Source organism: Nymphalis io, chromosome 7 (assembly GCF_905147045.1).
Source record: "Nymphalis io chromosome 7, ilAglIoxx1.1, whole genome shotgun sequence".
In the NCBI taxonomy this organism is placed as follows: Eukaryota; Metazoa; Arthropoda; class Insecta; order Lepidoptera; family Nymphalidae; genus Nymphalis; species Nymphalis io.
In genome coordinates this window covers 13660168-13673003 of record NC_065894.1, presented here as the reverse complement: position 1 = coordinate 13673003, position 12836 = coordinate 13660168, and the positions used below count along the sequence as shown (strand labels likewise).

At 35.3% G+C, this 12836-nt stretch overlaps 1 protein-coding gene and 2 pseudogenes; 2 read left to right on the top strand and 1 right to left on the bottom strand.

The window, feature by feature from the left end:
• Positions 1-12836, top strand: part of LOC126769487 (uncharacterized) — a 1339673-nt gene that overhangs the window by 375554 nt on the left and 951283 nt on the right.
• The window catches only part of LOC126769508 (uncharacterized), a 729621-nt pseudogene that overhangs the window by 468505 nt on the left and 248280 nt on the right, over positions 1-12836 (bottom strand).
• On the top strand, positions 2034-3003 carry LOC126769527 (Na(+)/H(+) exchange regulatory cofactor NHE-RF2-like; annotated as a pseudogene).

Genomic DNA, 12836 nt, shown 5'->3' with positions numbered 1-12836 from the left:
ACGCTGGCTGACCTCGAAACGCGGCTGCAAGCCACTTCACGAGTTTTTCACCATGCGTACGGTGGTAACAAGCCAGGCGGATGTTAGCATCCTACCACCAGATGAGCAGATGGTCGCTCAGATATCCCTTAGTCGCCTCTTACGACACCCATGGGAAAGAGAGGGGCAGTGAAATGTATTCTTTCTCCGTCACTGCACGGATAGAACAAAAACAGTTTTAAACTCTTCTCCTCTTAAACAGTTTTAAACTCTTAAAAGCTTTAAAGTGTTATACTGATTTAATTATATGGCAACTTTAGTTTTTGTTTAAGTTTCTATATAAATTTTTTTTAATATATTTATGAAAATATATACATATTAATTTTAATAAATATTTTATCTTAACAAAATTCGTCAGTACCCTCAATAATAAAAATAATATTTTGACTTGCGAAGCAAACATTCGCTGTACGGTATATTTCCGTTCCTGCCTGAAAGTATAAGCCTAACATTAGCTATTAATATAAATATATTAGGTAGGGATTTGGCATGAATTATCAAAAAAAAAAAAATATTAGAACAAATAACAAAAAATGACATCTATCGTTGAATAGCGGTAAGCTAACTTGCTTAAAGGTAAAAGTGACATCTATCGAGAATTTTACGACAGTGTCACTTTTATATTAATGTATTATTATATTATTTAAAAGGCACTATTAAAATATTTATGTACCTAAAATTATTTTAATAAAAATATTATTAATGATTTCTTTTTTTAATTTTTTAAAACATATTATAAATGCAGCACCGTCGGTCTGTTCTGTCATCCTTATGTCAAAACTCAAATGCCAAAATAAATATAGAATTTGAGGTTATGTTATGAAAAAAAATCACGTACTTATTGGAATTTTATAAATAAAAGTACTAAATAATATTAAAATAGTGCAAAGGTAATTGAAAATGATTGTTTCCGTGTTCATACTAATAAATTGTTCTGCCTATAAATTTAGGCTTTAATTATACCTAATTGTAAAAAAGCTACTAGGTGGTCGGGCTTTGTGCAAGCCTATCTGGGTAGGTACCACCCACTCATCAGATATTCTACCGCAAAACAACAGTACTTGGTATTGTTGTGTTCCAGTTTGAAGGGTGAGTGAGTCAGTGTAATTACAGGCACAAGGGACATAACATCTTAGTTCCCAAAGTTGGTGGCGCATTGGTGATACAATTGTTAAAATTTCTTACAATGCCAATGTCTATGGGCGTTGATGATTACTTACCATCAGGTGGCCCATATGCTCGTCCGCCTACCTATACTATAAAAAAAGACTGTCCATTAAGACACAAAGTTACCGAAAGTTCACATAAAATTACTTATTAGTGTTTTAGACCAGATCGTAATACAGCTGTGATCTAGATTAATGGGGACTTTAATAGAAAAAAATTAATAACACTAAGAAGCAACTGAAAGCAATTCTTCAACAATATTGATCTCAATGTAATTTATACAACAGTTTTTTATAGAATAATTTTTAGATTAAGAAAAATCTTTAGAGTAATAATCACCTATCGTCCCTGACAGAGAGACACGTCTCTGCAGCGTATGCTGTCAGAAATTGTATAATCATTTTATTTAAAGACAAAAAATACAGATTAAAAAATGTATGTATGTAATATTTTTTTTTATAAATAAATATTGTTACGCATTTCAAATCCCCAATGTAAGCCCCTTATAAATAACATCGTACGTAAACAAATCCGATAGTAAATAGGAAACCGTATATAACTGTCAATTTAGCGGACATGTAATTTCGATACGTGAAATCGACATCTGCATTAATTTTGGCAGCTGCCTAGATTTTGTGGGGAAAATGCTTTTCTATGCCATAAAGAATAGGGGTTGTTTTGGTATGGTTATCAATCGTAGTTTGGGGATTGCGATCGCGCCTGTCTTTTGCGTGGAACCCTTCCGCGTGGACCCGGATTATGTCCACTGGGACATGTACGGATAGCAAAGCAATGTCTACAAATAAGCCATTATTATTGTTTGTGGCTCGGAGTGTGCGGTAGCAATCGCGCGCATTCACAGTCATAGTTATGGCTGCGAACGGGTCGGCGGCCGCGGAACCGCGGCTCTGCCACGTGCGGAAGGTGCCTACTTTCGATGGGTATGGATTCAATTTACACGCCGAGAAAGGCAAGCCTGGACAGTAACATCGGCAAAGTTGACGACGGTTCCCCGGCGGAGGCAGCCGGCTTGCGTCGCGGTGATCGCATTTTAGAAGTCAACGGGCAGAGCATCAGCGGAGAAACTCATAAGCAAGTAGTGGCGCGTATCAAGCAACGACCTGATGATGTGGAATTACTTGTAGTAGCTCCGGCACCGGGTGAGCCCGTTCCTGATCTGGATGCTCCCGAGCGACCGGCTTCGGCAGGATCAGTATCCGCGCAGTCAGCAAATGCTTCTTCGCCAGCGAGTACAAACGATTCTTCGCCAGTTACTGACCGTAACGAGTCGCCCTCGTCAGAGCCTCCACCACGCCTTAATCTTCAAATGACAGCCGCTGAGATGCGCGCACAGCTTGCTGCGAAAAAAAAAAGTTGATCCAAAGAAGGTGCCAATGGATCTAAAGTCGAAGTTTGACATCGTAAAGAAACTATGAGGTGCTAGGAGCGGTAGTGTGCGTACGAGGGTGTAGTGCGTGTCGTAGGCTGCGTATGCGGCGTCGCTACATGTCGTACAGTGCTGAGTGCTGTGTGGCTGTGTGCGTGGGTCACACCGGTGGCGACAGGCGCAGCGCCCCCTTGGCCGCGCGGCAGGTGCGGACGAGGCGGCGCGGGGCGCTCTCCTCTTGCCTCGCCCCGAGTTGTTATCGTTGTACGGTGACATCAGTGCTCGTCGAAATCACGTTTGATTTGCGATCTTATTCACTAGTACAATAATTTTAATAGTTTTAATGCGCCGCTGCTTCACCCGACAGAATGTAACATATCGTGCCTTTCATTTATTGCCATTGAATGTTGTACATATACATACTACTGATCGTTGTTAAGGAATTCTATTGAAATTTAATATTATTTTAATTATATTTTAAGAGGAAAATCGATTTTTATGAAATGATTACCTAAATGTGTAGTTAGATTTAGAAATACTAAGTGCAATTATTGTTGAGTGATCAATAAAGGATGTTTAAAACGATGTCATGTTACCTACCGACGGGAGCGCAAGGCTGCGGCTGCGTGTCCTTCGGTCTGTTCCCGTCTGCTACGCGAACCTCACGCGAACCTCACGCGAACCGTGTACCTGCTCCGACACATTGCTCGTATCTATGTGTATACAATTAAGATTACTGCACGCCTCATGTCCTTCTCTTTCTATCTTTCTCATGCATTCAAATATATTGTTACGTAGCACCTCAGAAACTTAAATTATATTATTTGTCATTTATTAGAGAAGAATAATGTGTTCCAATAAATTGTGATTGGTTTTCAAGTATTAGAAGTAATCTTTCAGTTATCTATAAAGTACAAATCTATATTTTAAAATTTTGCTGTTTCTGCTATTCATATGTAAAGTTTTAAACAATCGAATCATTAGCAATCATGTAATATTTGTTTGAATCAGGAAATAACATCAAACCGATCTAGTTTTCATTAAACTCTTTATAATATTTGTATGATTGAAAAACTAATGTAAAATAATAAAATTACTGAAAGCTATGGACAGTCACTAAGGTTACTGCTACTTAGTACACCATCTATTTAAATGTTTAAATATAAAAATAAAATCTGATAAATAAATCTGATTATTGTTTGTCATATAGTTCCATCTAGTTCCTGAATCACTGATTAAACTTATTTTATAATAATATATGTATAATAAAAATAATTTGTCGTTCAATAGGCGACGAATGAGCGTAAAGTATTTAGTCAGATTGCTCATCAAAAAACATATATACATAATAATAATAAATCACTGAACTGATTTTGATGAAATTTTGTATGAAGCAACCTTGAAACTTATGGGCTTTTTATACCTAACACTGCCCCTTACCCCTATCGCGACTGGCAGACAGGGCCCCTTGTTATTTCGTATTTATAATATTAGTATAAATAAATTAGCCATTGAAATGATCTTGTGGAAATTTGTTTTTTTTTTAATTTGATCAAGTACAAGGATTAAATAGTAGCTGGCTATATATTTTTTTTCAATATTAGTAAAGTCTAAGCATCGAAGCGAAGCGTCCAAGCAGAGAAATAATGTATTATGCTAACGCTACACGATTCGAAGCGTAAATAAGGGTTGTGAGGGTGGCATGAGTCAGCGCTGACCGCTGATGAAGATCTCATTCACACCTCGGGTTTGTGCATATTGTCGCACGTTGCTTGCACATTCGGGATTACTACACCGAACTCCGAACACTGCTTTACCGGATAATGACTCGGCTATTTCATGCAAATTTTTGTATAACTGCTCCTTTGAAATGTTGTCTTGTATTAAAATAGTACAAAAACTTGTGATTGAAAGTCAAACACAGTAAACTATAATATCTGTTATTTTAAAAGGCATGAAGTAAATAATAAAGCAAAACCATTTCAAAACAAAATAAATTGGTCGCAATTTCGTCGTCGCAAATTTTTCTAAATGCACATTCCACTTCGAATTTTTATCTCGTCGAAATAAATTTCATATCACAAATAAACTTATTTAGAAAATCAACAGGTTAATAATAACAACTCTTAAATATATATCTAAACATTCCAAATTTGAAAATCTTTAGTCAATATAGAAGCGTTACTTATTGATTGTCATTAATTTACCACCGGTTCGGAAATAAACACCTCAGGCCTAAGAAGAAACGGCGAAAGAAACTCTGCGAGATATTTTATAACTCACATTTTAAAATAGACAATAAACAATAACAGAAATATATTTTTTCTTTCGAAATAACCCGGAGGCGATTGTTTCATTCCCAAAGTGTGCTATACTTATTGGTAACTTCAGGTTACAAATATAAAAAATTGGTAGAGGAAAAACAAGACTATTAAATATTTGAAACGGACCAGCAAGCCTAATACCAGATATAACGACTCAACCGGCTTTAGTTAAATTAAAGTAATAATACTAAACTAATAATAAGGGAATTTAAATTAGCATTGAAATTAAAAAAAACTTATATAAAAATGGACAAAAATATAAGTATAAATACTATACCAATTGATATGCATTATGTTGTCCTGAAGTATCATGCAAGTATTTTACATAAGCATTTTATTGTATTTTCGGTATAAATATTTTACTATCCGATTGTTTTTTCGGCAAAAATATTTTCAGTTTACGTATATATGTTATACGTTGTTATGGCTGTATTTTTTACGAGCTAAAAATCGCTTACGAGCTGATATCAAAATTTTACACCGGCATTTATAATGTTTTACAAATTCTTGTTTTATGTCTTTTTTTATTTACGTACTTGTAGTAAATACAGTTTTCATGCTTTACAAATTAATTGATTATTTGTAAATTTACATATTTTAATAATGTGATAAATCCTTAAACATTACTAATTATATTTTTGATATATTTATCGCATGATACTAAAAGTAATGATTGTTGACCGGACGCTACGTGGGATCTTCCCATATTAAACTTTCTCATAGAAAATAAGAGTAGCAATGAATCAATTGTGTCTGTTTTGATCGCTCCGCCGCAGATCCTTTAGCGTTAAAGACGCGGAAATTTTGCTCATGCTTAAAATTCGAATCTTTGAGAAGAAGTAAAACTTTCTAGCACTTTTCCTTTATAGGTATAGAATTATTTGATCTAAGATTTCACTTGCTCGATGTGTGTTTATAATAACACTTCTCAAACGTGATGATGAAGGATAAAAATTGTATAGGAACGCTTGTGTTAGTTATAATTCTATTTATAATAACTATACCTAACCAATCCATGGTAGACCAGCGTATTTTTTTGGGCCACCTGATGGTAAGTGGTCACCAACGCCCAGTGATATTGGCATTGTAAGAAATGTTAATCATCGCTTACATTGCCAATGCGCTACCAACGTTGAGAACTGAGATGTTATGTCCCTTGTGCCTGTAATTACTGACTCACCCTTCAAACCAGAACACAATACCAAGTACTGCTGATTTGCGATAGAATATCTGATGAGTGGGTGGTACCTACACAGACGAGCTTGCACAAAGCCCTACCACCAGTAAATACATGAAATATTGGAGTATATTCCACCTGGCCTGGTGAAGTATACTCCATACCTTCTCCATAATCGGCAGTAAGACATTTAAGATCTGTTACTTCATTTTTATATATAATACATATTTAAACAATATAGATTATGAATATTTAACATTATACTATCAATTCGTTAATGTTACGAAAATATATCATAAGTTTTCTTCTAGAAGTCTTAAGAATCCTTCCAAGAATTATTATTATTGTTGATAACAATGTGCAGTTATTTGCAATAACCGAACGCATTGTATGAGATGTTGAATTGACAATTGCGATAAAGTTGTACCATTTGTGAGTGGTATTAAAGTTATTCTTACACAAATATGATTTACAGCGTTTCTGGGAACAGACAATGCTCCCGTAGCCCAACTCTTCCCTATTGTCGCCTGTGGACTTTTTTTTCTAAATAATTTCGAAGCAACGTTGTCAGAAAGGATAATTTCAAATCTATGTGTCCGTCGTGTGCGGACAATGCCCACTATTAGCGGATTATAATCCGCAAAAAGAGCAGGTACTGTTTCAGACACAGTCCAAGTTTAGTGTATACGCGTTTTGTAAATGACGCTCTGTATAAATATTTTTGATGAAAAAAAATGACTTCAATTCTTTAATTTTTACGACCGATTTTTTGATCGCCAGTTCACTTTTCAAAATAACATAGTCCCATCGATAAATCAGCCCCAAATCAACAAATTCAGGATAAAGTAGGTACGTTACTAATTCTTCTATTCTACTCAAATCAAATCTTATACCTACAAATGTATTTGTACTATTGTCAATTGTCGCTTTGATTTAATTGCATATGAAATCAACAAATCTTAAAACACGTTTAACAAGTGTTCAGCTCGTAACTTGTACCGATATTATAATATTTGCTTGCGCTGGACAGACGCAAGCCTCTCTCCCGGGAGACACTTGGCGACGATTTTCTCAAACAATAACACTCAGCCGGACACTACGTGATATTGCCTTCGACTCTACTATACGTTTGTTATTTTAGTTGTTGCTCAAATAATTTTAACTTCTGAATATGTTTCGGGTTCCTGGAATATTTTTAATTTGCAAAAAATAACATCTATTTTAAAAATAACAAAACAATCTATAATAATCATTTGTTGTTCTGACTAGGTAACTAGGGAAAAAAAATCTTGACTTTATATATGTACATATAATAAAACTGCAACGGCGATATATATACGTTAAATTTATACATTACAATGTCATTAAAACCGAGCCGTTAAATTGCAAGAAATATTAAATACAGTAACAACTTATAAATGCCCCACTGCTGGGTTAAGGCCTCCTCTCCCTTTTTGAGGAGGAGGTTTGGAACTTAAAAAACTTTAGTATTTTTCAAAACCGATAATTTGTTAGTATTATGAAACTTGTTAAAGCCCGTTATCGATAAAGCGGCAAGTAACATCAACAAATATATTATAACCAGGAAAAGTTTATCAATATCCAAACAAACAACAGTTGATTTAACCGTATCTATAAAAATGTATACAAATCCAAAATAGTTGTTTAACAGACCACACTTGATGTTCCCGCTGCATCGAATCGTACAACACCTTGGACTTGTCAATCATACCTTTCAAGAACCGCTATAAAGTACACAACGCCCCACGAGACCATGTGAACATTTGATCACAGCCCACACAATTGATACAATTGCGAGAACGCCTTCAAAACCTTGATTTTAACAATATATTCGCGGTTAACAGTACACATTTAGCCTTTTCGTCATGCATATTTTCGATATCCTTATGTCTTTGTGTTAGAGTTCAAATTACAGTAAAATATCTAGGCTACATGACGATGGAAGATAATCCGAAACAGAGGGTTTTGCACCTGCTGTTTTATGAGATAAGAATATTGACTACGTGCGAAAAAAATATGAAAAAGATGTCAGCTATGTATTTTAAACAATACTCCTATTTGGATATGCTGTTTATTTATTTTTTAATGTGCAAGTTTTCAATTTATATCAGTTTTATTATATAGCAATAGCTTTTCCCCGTAATTCAGTATAGCAAATAGCAATATGTTCCTGTAAATTATATACTTAAGACCTTAACCAAATCTAAGACTACCTCGATTTCTTCGTGACAGAAATAAGCCAACAGACAGAGCTACTTTCGCATTTATAATATTAGTACATATCATGAATCATGGTATTTTATTCTATAAACTTTTATTCAGCTACACCCACACAATCTATAATCCGTCGAGTGGCACCCACAACAGACTTCCTAACCGGCTCTAATCTCCAAGCAACATCAGTGTTGTCGAGAACGATGACATCCCTCGCGCAGATGCACAAAACGGGTCCACATATCAAAAAGAGAAAATCAAGAAATCCGCTCAATGGAAATCCTTTCGCCCAGGTATGCTGACTATTTTCATACTTCTATTCTTTCATATCCGGTTACTATATTTAAAAAAAAAACAATTCGTTTTGCCTTATGCATGAATAAAAAACATTTAAAAAATAACGTTCCGTAAGTATTGAAGTCATATCAAAATTATCGGTTACAGATGTAAAAAAATAATTCGTTAAATATAGAAACCGGGCTATAACAAACTCACTGGTGTTTTACTAATATTGTCCCTTCAGAAACACTCTCCATACTAAACTAACATTAAACAAAATTGGAAAAAAATAATTCTATAAAATGCGTGTATTAGGTTTTTTTAAATTATTAATTTACAATTTTCAGTTAAATGTCACTATTAATATGGTCAGGCGCGCTTGTGTGAATACCACTCATTAGTTTACCGCCTCATATCAATAATTTGTATCGTTGTGTGTGTATATCGTTTATCGTTTGTTTTGTAGAGTTAAGAAGCTAGGTAAGGAACAGGCAAATAGGACATTACATCTTAGATTCCAGTCTGCAATACAAATATAAAATTAAAAAAAAAAATTTTGAAACACCACTCTCAACTTTAGGATGTAATTGTAACATATGAACAAGGGATGCCAAAACTTACTGCTATGAACAGCGCCTTAGAAATGTGCATAAAAGACAATGTGCACAAATATCTCTTATATTATGAAGGTTTTTATTTACCCATACGGAATATTAAGATATATATTTTTACATAGTCTCCTAACAATGTGTTTTACAAAACCTCGATTATTTAGCTAAATCGAGTAAATCTGTACCAAGCATATAAGCATCACTGAATATTCGTGTGTTTAATTTGTGTTTTTAATACAGTGCTTTACTTTGAAGTAAAATAACGTGAAAAACCTACAAGTGTATGTGTGTGTGTATTCACGAACAGTCGACGGAGCAACGTGATGAATTAAGCTCCAAACCTTCTCATTAAAGCATAACCCAGAACCCCTGTTATGTTTTCCTAAACAGGCTCTTACTTTTAGTTAAATAAGGAACATAATTTCAGGGTGTGATACTAAAAACCTTGATCAGAAAACCCAAGAAGCCGAACTCCGCTAACCGTAAATGCGTGCTCGTGCGTCTCTCCAGCGGGAAAGTGATGATCGCCTACGTGCCGGGCATCGGACACAACCTGCAGGAACACAATATCGTGGTCGTTAGAGTCGGCAGGTGAGTGATATGGTTCATCATGACAAATGGAGCAGTCGCCATAATACTGCAGCACATCTTGAGTATAAATATACTTAGCTATAGATCTTTTTACAATTACAAAGGTGAGTGTTAATATTTTCAAAATTCATGGGCGATGGTGACTACTTATCAACCTTGTGATTAGCTTTATAAGCGATCCATTGAACTAACCAAAAACTAAATGGATTAATATTAAACTTAACAAGTATCTGCTGCGTCTGCCACCAATAATGTATGATGAATTTGGGTTGGTTATCAATTTCAGAGTTAAAGATTGTCCCGGTGTGAAGCTGAAATGCGTCCGAGGTAAATTCGACTTGCCGCACGTCATCAAGCAGAAAGTATAGTAGTCTGTTATATCCAGTTGTGTAAGGTTATTTTTAGCGAAATAAATCTAGTTTAAGTACAGGAATTAGTTTTATTTTTAGATTTCTTAACCTAAAAATAACTTTAATTAAGAAGCTAATATAACACTAATGTTCGCGCGGTGGATTATTGAAAATTTGAGTAGTACATATATGAATTTGCAAGTTTCGTACTGTTATTTTTTCACTCTTATTTCTATTTATTTATTGATATCATTCCGTGTGCATCTTAATAGCTAATAAACATAACACAAATCGTTTGATGAACAGAGGCAAAAAAAATATTGAACGGTTTCGTATTTGCTTTTAAACATTTTATATTGATTATCTACAAATTAAAAATACACTAAACCCATTTAAAGTAAATATAAAAGTAAATTATGTATATCTATCGATCATCTTTGAATACACAATAAACACTCATTCGTGAACCCGATTGGTCGGAAAGAAGCAAAAAGCGGCGCTTGCGCAAGCCGCACCCATTCTATTGTAACTTAATGGTATGTACTTAACTTTTTATTCAATGGGGACTTGAATGGGGTTAAGCTCGGTAGTCCACCTTATCTTTATGATACAACATAGAAAAATCTATTGAAGATATTTGACTCGATATAGATATTGTTAGTGTAAACTTCAAATTGATTATAACTTTCTATGATTTTGTAACAAAACTAAAAGGTTTTAAATAATTAAAAGGTCAATTTATGTTTGGTCATTTATTAAATTTATTTCAACTTACAATTCTTTAGAGAATAATATTCTGCAAGTATACTATTTATAAGATTGCACAAACATCATTGCACAAACACCTTAGAGTTTAGAACTTATAGTTCAAAATAAAAAAAATTAAACACTATTATAATTCTAAATCTCTAAAGGAACGTCTGGTCACACACTATATACCTATTCGAAGACAGCAGACGTATGATCTTAGACAGGTCTTTTTTCAAATAAGTGACCTTGAGTGAATTTTGGATCTCTCGTAGTTTTCTCCTATCACGGCTCTGCTTTGCAGCAAAATTATTCCTCTCTCTCTGTTTTCTATAAAAATCGTCGGCGTTCTGATTAGTTTGCACGGCACGACGCATTCTCGGATTATTACCGAGCAACGACCCTCCGTTCTTTTCGGCCATTGCTCTGAGGGTTTCCCTCTCGAACGCAAGGTAGTCCGGATCGTCTGATAGAGCGTCTACATCTATCATATAACTTGGACGCTTTTTTTTTGTCTGATACCGGGGACTTGGGTGGCGAAAATACGCACGTACTCCTTGAGACACTCATCGATTGCGACATATTTGTACTCGAAGACGCAGGCGCTGGTTCAACAACGGGCACGTACATGGGCTGGACATACCCGATGTATGGGTACGGTTCAACACTGTGTTGCACTGTGCTTATACACGGATACGGTGGAAGCTCCGTTGGACGCTTTTTTTTTTGTGTGATCCCGGAGACTTGGGTGGCGATATCAAGCACGTACTTATATAATTATTAGTCGATTGCTGCAACCCGGAACTCGAAGGCCCAGGCGATGGTTCAACAACGGGCACGTACATGGGCTGGACATACCCGATGTATGGGTACGGTTCAACACTGTGTTGCACTGTGCTTATACACGGATGCGGTGGAAGCTCCGTATTTGTTTGCGATGTCGTTTCACGTGTACTATTCACAGATAGATCTAATGGTGAGTCCTCAGCGTATGGTGTCCAGAGAGCCATGATTACTTTAGTTAGTACGGTTAGTAGTTACGGTTGACTGCGAGTAACTAATGATGTTGTTGGTCGCCCCGGTCTTTTATTCTCGGGGGTGTGGTCTAATTGTGCAGGGCACCCCCACCCCGCTGCACGGGTTACTTCCGCTACCTGAACCAACGGGACACATCGGAAGAACAATGGGGTGACTTTCGGTCTATTATGAAGAGTTGCGTAGATTTTGCGTTTGCTATTAATTTGCTACTCAAGCTTGCTTGTTTTTGACACAATAGATAGAAAAATGTGAAGGTTGATTACAATGATATCATGATGTCACAATTTTCTGATACAATATCGCGAAATGTTTTCAAATAATTTCTTCATTTTATTGTATGTACGATGCTCTACGTGTTCTTTGGTTTCATACTGATATTAATTTAAGTAATTTATTATAACCATTGCAGTAAAAAAATTGTTGGAGAATATGATTTTAGTTGCAACATTCGGTCAAATAGAAGTTAAACCATTCGTGAATAATGAAAGATATTTCGAACGATTCATAAATGTTATTCATGCAAGAACAGGAAGCAAATGACACCGTATGGCTCCTCTCCGGATGTAACTGTATTTAATTTTATATATATTAAGTTTTAGCCGACAACGCAGTCACGGAAAATTATGTACAACCTTGTAATACTCCAAGTATACTATTTATAAGATTGCACAAACATCATTGCACAAACACCTTAGAGTTTAGAACTTATAGTTCAAAATAAAAAAAAATTAAACACTATTATAATTCTAAATCTCTAAAGGAACGTCTGGTCACACACTATACACCTATTCGAAGACAGCAGACGTATGATCTTAGACAGGTATTTTTTCAAATATGTGACCTTGAGTGAATTGTGGATCTCTCGTAGTTTTCTCCTGTCACGGCTCTGCT